Source organism: Triticum urartu, chromosome 1 (genome assembly GCF_003073215.2).
Source record: "Triticum urartu cultivar G1812 chromosome 1, Tu2.1, whole genome shotgun sequence".
Classification (NCBI taxonomy): Eukaryota; Viridiplantae; Streptophyta; class Magnoliopsida; order Poales; family Poaceae; genus Triticum; species Triticum urartu.
This window is the reverse complement of record NC_053022.1, coordinates 340,801,475-340,811,262: the sequence shown is the minus strand read 5'-3', so window position 1 is coordinate 340,811,262 and position 9,788 is coordinate 340,801,475.

The following is a 9,788-nucleotide window of genomic DNA, read 5'->3' as shown; positions in this document are numbered from 1 at the left end:
GAGGTAGAAATCAAGAAGGAGCATCAAGTGTTGATGGTCAACAAGACCACTAGTTTCAAGAAAAAGGGTAAAGGGAAGAAGGGGAACTTTAAGAAGAACAACAAGCCAGTTGCTACTCAAGTGAAGAAACCCAAGTCTGGACCTGAGCCTGAAACTGAGTGCTTCTACTGTAAAGGAACTGGTCACTGGAAGCGGAACTACCCCAAGTATTTGGCGGAAAAGAAGGATGGCAAAGTGAAAGGTATATTTGATATACATGTTATTGATGTGTGCCTTACTAATGCTCGCAGTAGCGCCTGGGTATTTGATATTGGTTCTGTTGCTAATATTTGCAACTCGAAACAGGGGCTACAGATTAAGCGAACATTGGCTAAGGACGAGGTGACGATGCGCGTGGGAAATGGTTCCAAAGTCGATGTGATCGCCATCGGCACGCTACCTCTACATCTACCTTCGGGATTAGTTTTATACCTAAATAATTGTTATTTGGTGCCAGCGTTGAGCATGAACATTATATCTAGATCTTGTTTGATGCGAGACGGTTATTCATTTATATCAGAGAATGATGGTTGTGCTATTTATATAAGTAATATCTTTTATGGTCATGCACCCTTGATGAGTGGTCTATTTTTACTAAATCTTGATAGTAGTGATACACATGTTCATGGTATTGAAGCCAAAAGATGCAAAGTTGATAATGATAGTGCTACTTATTTGTGGCACTATCGTTTGGGTCATATTGGTGTAAAGAGCATGAAGAAACTCCATTCTGATGGACTTCTGGAATCACTTGATTATGAATCACTTGGTACTTGCAAACCATGCCTCATGGGCAAGATAACTAAAACTCTGTTCTCCGGAACAATGGAGCGAGCAATAGAGTTATTGGAAATTATACATACTGATGTATGTGGTCCATTAAACATTGAGGCTCGCGGCTGATATCGTTATTTTCTTACATTCACAGATGATTTAAGCAGATATGGTTATATCTACTTAATGAAACATAAGTCTGAAACATTTGAAAAGTTCAAAGAATTTCAGAGTGAATTAGAAAATCATCATAATAAGAAAATCAAGTTTCTACGATCTGATGGTGGAGGTGAATATTTGAGTTATGAGTTTGGACTTCATTTGAAACAATGCGGAATAGTTTCGCAACTCACGCCACCTGGAACACCACAACGTAATGGTGTGTCCGAACGTCGTAACCGCACTTTATTAGGTATGGTGCGATCTATGATGTCTCTCACTGATTTACCGCTATCATTTTGGGGTTATGCTTTAGGGACGGCTGCATTCACATTAAATAGGGCACCATCAAAGTCCGTTGAGATGACACCTTATGAACTGTGGTTTGGCAAGAAACCCAAGTTGTCGTTTCTTAAAGTTTGGGGCTGTGATGCTTATGTGAAAAAGCTTCAACCTGATATGCTCGAACCCAAATCGGAGAAATGTGTCTTCATAGGATACCCAAAGGAGACTGTAGGGTACACCTTCTATCATAGATCCAAAGGCAAGATATTCGTTGCTAAGAATGGATCCTTTCTAGAGAAGGAGTTTCTCTCAAAAGAAGTGAGTGGGAGGAAAGTAGAACTTGACGAGGTAATTGTACCTTCTCCCTTATTGGAAAGTAGTTCATCACTAAAATTAGTTCCAGTGATACCTACACCAGTAAGTGAGGAAGCTAATGATGATGATCATGAAACTTCTGATCAAGTTACTACCGAACCTCGTAGGTCAACCAGAGTAAGATCCGCACCAGAGTGGTACGGTAATCCTGTTCTGGAGGTCATGTTACTTGACCATGACGAACCTATGAACTACGAGGAAGCGATGATGAGCCTAGATTCCGCAAAATGGCTTGAGGCAAACAAAGGCAGGAAAACCCAGATTTTTTGGTTTATACATCTAGTGTCTGATACGTCTCCAACGTATCTATAATTTTTGATTGTTCCATGCTATTATATTATCTGTTTTGGATGTTAATGGGCTTTATTTTACACTTTTATATTATTTTTGGGACTAACCTATTAACCCAAGGCCCAGTGCAAATTCCTGTTTTTTTGCCTATTTTGGTGTTTCGCAGAAAAGGAATATCAAGCGGAGTCCAAACGGAATGAAACCTTCGGGAGCATGATTTTTGGAACAAACATGATCCAGAGGACTTTGAGTGGACGTCAAGCAACCAACGAGGTGGCCACGAGGCAGGGGGTGCGCCCTCCCCCTCGTGGGCCCCTCATGTCTCAACCGACCTACTTCTTCCTCCTATATATGTTCACATACCCTGAAAACATACAGGAGCACCTCGAAACCCTATTTCCACCGCCGCAACCTTCTGTACCCAAGAGATCCCATCTTGGGGCCTTTTCCGGAGCTCCACCGGAGGGGGCATTGATCACGGAGGGCCTCTAAATCAACTCCATGGCCCCTCCGATGATGTGTGAGTAGTTTACCTCAGACCTTCGGGTCCATAGTTATTAGCTAGATGGCTTCTTCTCTCGCTCTCTTTGGATCTCAATACAAAGTTCTCCTTGATTCTCTTGGAGATCTATTCGATGTAACTCTTTTTGCGGTGTGTTTGTCGAGATCTGATGAATTGTGGGTTTATGATCAAGATTATCTATGAACAATATTTGAATCTTCTCTAAATTCTTTTATGTATGATTGGTTATCTTTGCAAGTCACTTCGAATTATTAGTTTGGTTTGGCCTACTAGATTACTCTTTCTTGCAATGGGAGAAGTGCTTAGCTTTGGGTTCAATCTTGCGGTGCTCGATCCCAGTGATAGAAAGGGAAATGACACGTATTGTATTGTTGCCATCGAGGATAAAAAGATGGGGTTTATATCATATTGCATGAGTTTATCCCTCTACATCATGTCATCTTGCTTAAAGCCTTACTCTGTTCTTATGGACTTAATACTCTAGATGCATGCTGGATAGCGGTCGATGTGTGGAGTAATAGTAGTAGATGCAGGCAGGAGTCGGTCTACTTGTCATGGACGTGAGCCTATATACATGATCATACCTAGATATTCTCATAATTATTCGCTTTTCTATCAATTGCTCGACAGTAATTTGTTCACCCACCGTAATACTTATGCTATCTTGAGAGAAGCCACCAGTGAAACCTATGGCCCCTGGGTCTATTCTCCATCATATAAGTTTCCAATCTATTTTATTTTTCAATCTTTACTTTCAATCTATATCATAAAAATACCAAAAATATTTATCTTATTATCATTATCTCTATCAGATCTCACTCTTGCAAGTGCCGTGAAGGGATTAACAACCCCTTTTATCGCGTTGGTTGTGAGGTTCTTATTTGTTTGTGTAGGTACGAGGTGACTCGCGCGTGGTCTCCTACTGGATTGATACCTTGGTTCTCAAAAACTGAGGGAAATACTTACGCTGTTTTGATGTGTCATCCTTTCCTCTTCAAGGGTAAACCAACGCATGCTCAAGAGGTAGCAAGAAGGATTTCTGGCGCCGTTGCCGGGGAGATCTACGCCAAGTCAAGACATACCAAGTACCCATCACAACTCTTATCCTTCACATTACATTATTTTCCATTTGCCTCTCGTTTTCCTCTCCCCCACTTCACCCTTTCCGTTTTATTCACCCTTCTTATGTTCGTCCTTTCGTTTGCTTTGATGTCTTACTTGGCTCATTTGTTCGTTTGGTTGGAATAGTTGTTTATTTATTGCTAAACAGAGAATCTAAGATCTATGGATCCTCATCCACTTGCTAATATTTTTAAGAGATCCAATTATGATGAACAATTGCTAGTGAGTTTTGTGCGCTAGATTATCTTTATGAAGTTTTGCTTGAAATTCGTGAATCTGAAAATTGTAATGAAGTACCTTATGGAGATTCACGATGGATCTTTGGATAGAAAGCATGAATGCAATGATGATAGTACAAATTCTATTAATGTAAATTGTGCTAATAATATGCAAAACCCTAAGCTCGGGGATGCTAGTTTTGCTATGTCTACTACTTGTTGCAATGATCATGATTGGGGTGATTCTTCTTTTGATCTTGAAAATTTATTTAAGCCCCATGATGAATATGAGATTGATAATAGTGTTTGCAATATTATTGAAAGTGGGTTTGGAAGAGTGTCAACTATATATCCCACATATTTGGAGAATCTTCGATCTTATGAATTTTTTGATAAAAGTGGGTTTGGAGAGGTCATGACTTTAGTTAATGTTAATCCCACTATTTTGGAAGAGTGTCAACTTTACATGCATGTGGATCATATTGAGAATATTGTATGTGATAGATATATTTTTGAATTTGATTATGATCCTAAGTGTAATTATTATGAGAAAGTAAATTATGGTTGTAGAAATTTTCATGTTACTAAATTACCTCTCGTTATGTTGAGATTGCTACTGTTTCTTTCCGCTTCCTTGCGTATGCTAGTTTTTGCTTGCTATGATAATTTGTTTGCTTATAAGATACCTATGCATAGGAAGTATGTTAGACTTAAGTGTGTTTTTCACATGTTTTATGATGCTCTCTTTGTGCTTTAATTCTTGTCTTTCATGTGAGCATCATTAAAATTACCAATGCCAAGCTAAAAGGCTTTAAAGAAAAACGCTTATTGGGAGACAACCTAATATTTTTTCCTTGCTTTTATTCAATAAATATTTTATCTAGCATCTGTTTTGGTTGTGTTTTTTTGTGTTTAATTAGTGTTTGTGCCAACTAGAACCGTTGGGAAGACTTGGGGAAAGTCTTTTTGATCTTGCTGTAAAAACAGAAACTTTAGCACTCACGAGAATTGCTGCCATTTTTTACTGGAGAGTGCTATTTAGTTAATTCTTTTTGAAGATGGTTAATATATAAATTCCTCACGTGCAGAAATTTCTTTTATAAAATTTGGGGTTCCAGAAGTATTCGAAACCTACAGATTACTACAGACTGTTCTGTTTTTGACAGATTCTGTTTTTCGTGTGTTGTTTGCTTATTTTGATGAATCTATGGCTAGTAATAGAGTTTATAAACCATAGAAAAGTTGGAATACAGTAGGTTTAACACCAATATAAATAAATAATGAGTTCATTACAGTACCTTGAAGTGGTGGTTTGTTTTCTTTTACTAACGGAGCTCACGGAGATTTTCTTTGAAGTTCTGTGTTGTGAAGTTTTCAAGTTTTGGGTAAAGATTTGATGGATTATGGAACAAGGACTAGCAAGAGCCTAAGCTTGGGGATGCCCAAGGCAACCCAAGTTAAAATCCAAGGACAACCAAAAGCCTAAGTTTGGGGATGCCCCGGAAGGCATCCCCTCTTTCGTCTTCGTCCATCGGTAACTTTTCTTGGAGCTATATTTTTATTCGCCACATGATATGTGTTTTGCTTGGAGCGTCTTGTATGATTTGAGTCTTTGATTTTTAGTTTACCACAATCATCCTTGCTCTACACACCTTTTGGGAAATACACACATGAATTGGAATTTATTAGAATACTCTATGTGCTTCACTTATATCTTTTGAGTTGGATAATTTTTGCTCTAGTGCTTCGCTTATATCTTTTAGAGCACGGCGGTGGTTCTATTTTATAGAAATATTTGATCTCTCATGCTTCACTTATATCATTTTGAGAGTCCATTAGAACAGCATGGTAATTCACTTTGGTTATAAATTTTAAATGCTAAGAGAAGTTGGATGCTTGATAGATTGTTTTGAGATATAAAGGTGGTAATATTAGAGGTGTGCTAGTTGAGTAATTGTGAAATTGATGAATACTTGTGTTGAAGTTGGCAAGTCTCGTAGCATGCACGTATGGTAAACGTTATGTGACAAATTTTAAGCATGGGGTGTTCTTTGATTGATTTCCTTATGAGTGGCGGTCGGGGACGAGCGATGGTATTTTCCTACCAATCTATCCCCCTAGGAGCATGCGCGTAGTGCTTGGTTTTGATGACTTGTAGATTTTTGCAATAAGTATGTGAGTTCTTTATGACTAATGTTGAGTCCATGGATTATATGCACTCTCACCCTTCCATCATTTCTAGCCTCTTAGGTACTGTGCATTGCCCTTTCTCACCTTGAGAGTTGGTGCAACGAGGAGCAGAAGGGGGTCTATCGCAGTCCTTTCGATAAGTAAGAGTGTCGAACCCAACGAGGAGCAGAAGGAAATGATAAATGGTTTTCAGCAAGGTATTCTCTGCAAGTACTGAAATAAGTGGTAACAGATAGTTTTGTAATGAGATAATTTGTAACGAGCAACAAGTAACAAAAGTAAATAAAGTGCAGCAAGGTGGCCCAATCCTTTTTGTAGCAAAGAACAAGCCTGGACAAACTCTTATATAAGGAAAAGCGCTCCCGAGGACACATGGGAATATCGTCAAGCTAGTTTTCATCACGTTCATATGATTCGCGTTCGATACTTTGATAATTTGACATGTGGGTGGACCGGTGCTTGGGTGATGTTCTTACTTGAACAAGCATCCCACTTATGATTAACCTCTATTGCAAGCATCCGCAACTACAACAAAAGTATTAAGGTAAACCTAACCATAGCATGAAACATATGGATCCAAAGGAGCCCCTTACGAAGCAACGCATAAACTAGGGTTTAAGCTTCTGTCACTCTAGCAACCCATCATCTTCTTATTACTTCCCAATGCCTTCCTCTAGGCCCAAATAATGGTGAAGTGTTATGTAGCTTCGTTCACATAACACCACTAGAGGCTGGACAACATACATCTCATCAAAATATCAAACGAATACCAAATTCACATGACTACTGTCGGGTTTCGGGTTCCGGCAGACCCTTGAGGTTCGAACACTGGGGTGCGCACAGAGATCTCTCCCCTACCGATCTACGTCCGATCCTCTCGTGCGAACTAAGATGAAAATGATGAACAACACAAGAGACACGATGTTTATACTGGTTCGGGCCACCGTTGTGGTGTAATACCCTACTCTAGTGTGTGGTGTGGTGGATTGCCTCTGGGGCTGATGATGGACAGTACAAGGGAAGAACAGCCTCGCGAGAGGTGTTCTTTAGCTGGTGTGATGAACTGCTAGGGTGAGTTCAGTCGCCTCTCTCTCTCTGCTAGGGTTCTACCAGATCTCTCCGGGGGTCTCTTCTACTCTGTGGTGGCTAGCTCTATTTATAGAGGCCCTGGGCCTCTCCCCAAATAATGAGCAGGAAGGGCGCCAACTATTGGCCATTTCGAAGGGGAACATCTAGTACAAGTTACCCTGACCAAAGGTGGTCTTCGGCTGCCAAAAGCACTGTCGATGACGCCGTCTTGGGCTCCACGGTGACCTCCGTCCTGCTGTCCAGCTGGTCTTGGTCTCGTTGCATCGAATGGTAACCTTTGCCTGATGCCTTGGCCTGTGCTTGCCCCCTTTGAACCAAAGGGGAAACAAGGACACTGCGTAGGCCGGCGCCCGCCTCGCACCTGCCTGGTCTCGATCGTCATGGATTGCGTCACGGGTTCCTCGTGAGGTACCCCTGCCTTGATCTCTCCGCCTCCTCGCGAGCCTGCCTGATGAGGCTGCCTCTGGGGAAGTTTCATGTCGTCCGCCCCGCGAGGCTTGGCCCCTCGCGAGGGTCTTTGAGCTTGAGCTGATGAAGATGGGCCGCGCTGGGCCCGCTTGAGCCACGCCGCAGGCCGCAGGCAGGCAAGTCTGGGGACCCCCGTTCCCAGAACACCGACAGTAGCCACCGGGCCCAAGGCGCGCCCGGGCTGGGCCCAGTAGAAAAACGAAAGGGCAAGCACGAAGCACCGTGGGCCCTATCAGCCTGCGGCCTTGGGCACCGCGTGGCAATTGATTGGATGTGGGCGACTGTGCTTCCCCACAACGCCTCGGCGACCGCATGACTTGATAAGTCCCTGCATGCAGAGAAATGGGTAATGATTACCTGCGATCGTGGTGCACGGCGGTTGGCCTCCTCCGGCTATAAGTACGGGGCTGGGCGACCCCCTTCGGCCCGTCCCTCCTTGCTGCTCCTTTCTTTCTTCTTGATTACTCATCGCTCCCATGGCTCTAAAGAGATTCTCGGCCGCAGAGAAAGGAAAGGCCCCCCAGGCTGGGCCTGACTCCCCTCCGGCCAAGCGCGGCCGAGGCCGCCCTTGCATGTATACCACGGTCCTCGTGCTGGCCTCCCGCGGCCATGGAGGCGGTTCCCAGCGCGGTGGTGAGTGCCCGGTTGCCGACGGGGGGCACGCCGTGGGTGTGCGCCCCTCCCTAGGCCACGCTTTCGCTCTGCGGAGGTGCTGCCAGAGTTCGTCGTGTGGTCGGCAGACCCATCCAGCACCAGGCTCCAGCTCCCCCGTTTCTTCGTAGATGAACTGCCGGCCAGCGCCCGGTGCGGCTTCTGGCTCTAGGCAGACGGATGCTGCAGCAGGGCCTCCTGGGCGTCGCTGGAGGTTTCTGTTTCTGGGAACGGGGCTCTGACACACGGCTGGCAGACGTTTACCCGCGCGTGTGGCCTGAGCCAGTGGTGCACCCTGTACTTCAAGTTTGATGGCGACGCCACCCTCTACATGAGGGTGTTCGGGGAAGATGGTCGCCGTGCCGGGTGTTGCCCTGAAGACGACGACGGCGGCCGCCTGCCCAGCCCTGGCTCTGACCAGGATGAAGATGGTGACTGGCGTACAGGCGGCAGTGCTCGGGGTTCGCCGAGCTTTGGCGACCCCCTCTTAGGCAGCAGCTCCTCCAGCGGTGGCCGCGACCAGCCTCCTCGCCGTCGCGCCCACTTGGGCGAAGGTAGCGGGTCAGCCCACCATCGCGCCTCGGTGAAGCGAGAGGAGGGATCCGCCTGAGCCCCAGCGGCAGCTCGAGCCTTCGCTGTGGGTTGGCGCAGGACGAATCGCGCCCGTTTTGTTTTCTTTCTTATCCCGCGCAAAAATAGTAAGTAATGTAGGGCCCCGCGGGGGCGTATTAGAACTGTTGTTGTTTAACCATTGCGTTGTTTCCGCTACTTCTGTGCCATGTTTCCGCGTCGTGCTCCCATGTGCGGGAACTATTTTAGCTCGGTGGGGCTTGGTGCGGTCCTCGCCTCTCGAGGCCGTGGCCTCCTCATGCGCTTCGTGTCCTGGAAGGATCAGTAGGAGGGGTAACTTATGGTCTTAGCTGTGGGGGCGATCGGCCCAGGTCCTGCACTCGTGTCACAATGCCCGTGGGGCACGGACTGGGAGGGGTGCTCCCGCAGAGGACTCGGATAGGAAAGCTCCAAATGATCGGGGCAGAAAACACTCGCGAGGGCGCCCGCGATCCTCCCTTGCGAGACTTCGCGAGAGAAAACGAGGTGAGCGGGCGAGAAAGACAAAGAGCCACAAGCTAGGAACGTCAGCAACTCCAATAAAAACTTCAAATGGGAATAAACAAGCCAACTGCGGAAAGCAAATGGGAAATCCGCGTCCTGCACCTATTCTAGTCTTCGACGTCTTCTCACCAGCGCGGAGCTAAGTGCTGCCACTGGGCATGGGCGGGAGCCCCCGAGGCCCGAGGGCGGCACTTCGGAGACTCCGGGGCGTGTACAGCCCCACTCATTATTACGTGAGAGTGTCACGGGCGGCGAGCTTCACAGGCATTGGCCTTCTTCACAGGCACCGGGCCTTTCTTGAAACGCGGCAGTTTCACAGGCGTTCGCCTTCTTCACAGGCTCCGGGCCTTTTCCAAAACGCAGCGGCTTCACAGGCATTTGCCTTCTCCACAGGCACTGGGCCTTTTCCAAAACGCAGCGGCTTCACAGGCATTCGCCTTCTTCACAAGCACCGGGCCTTTTCCAAACGCAGCGGCTTCACAGGCATTCGC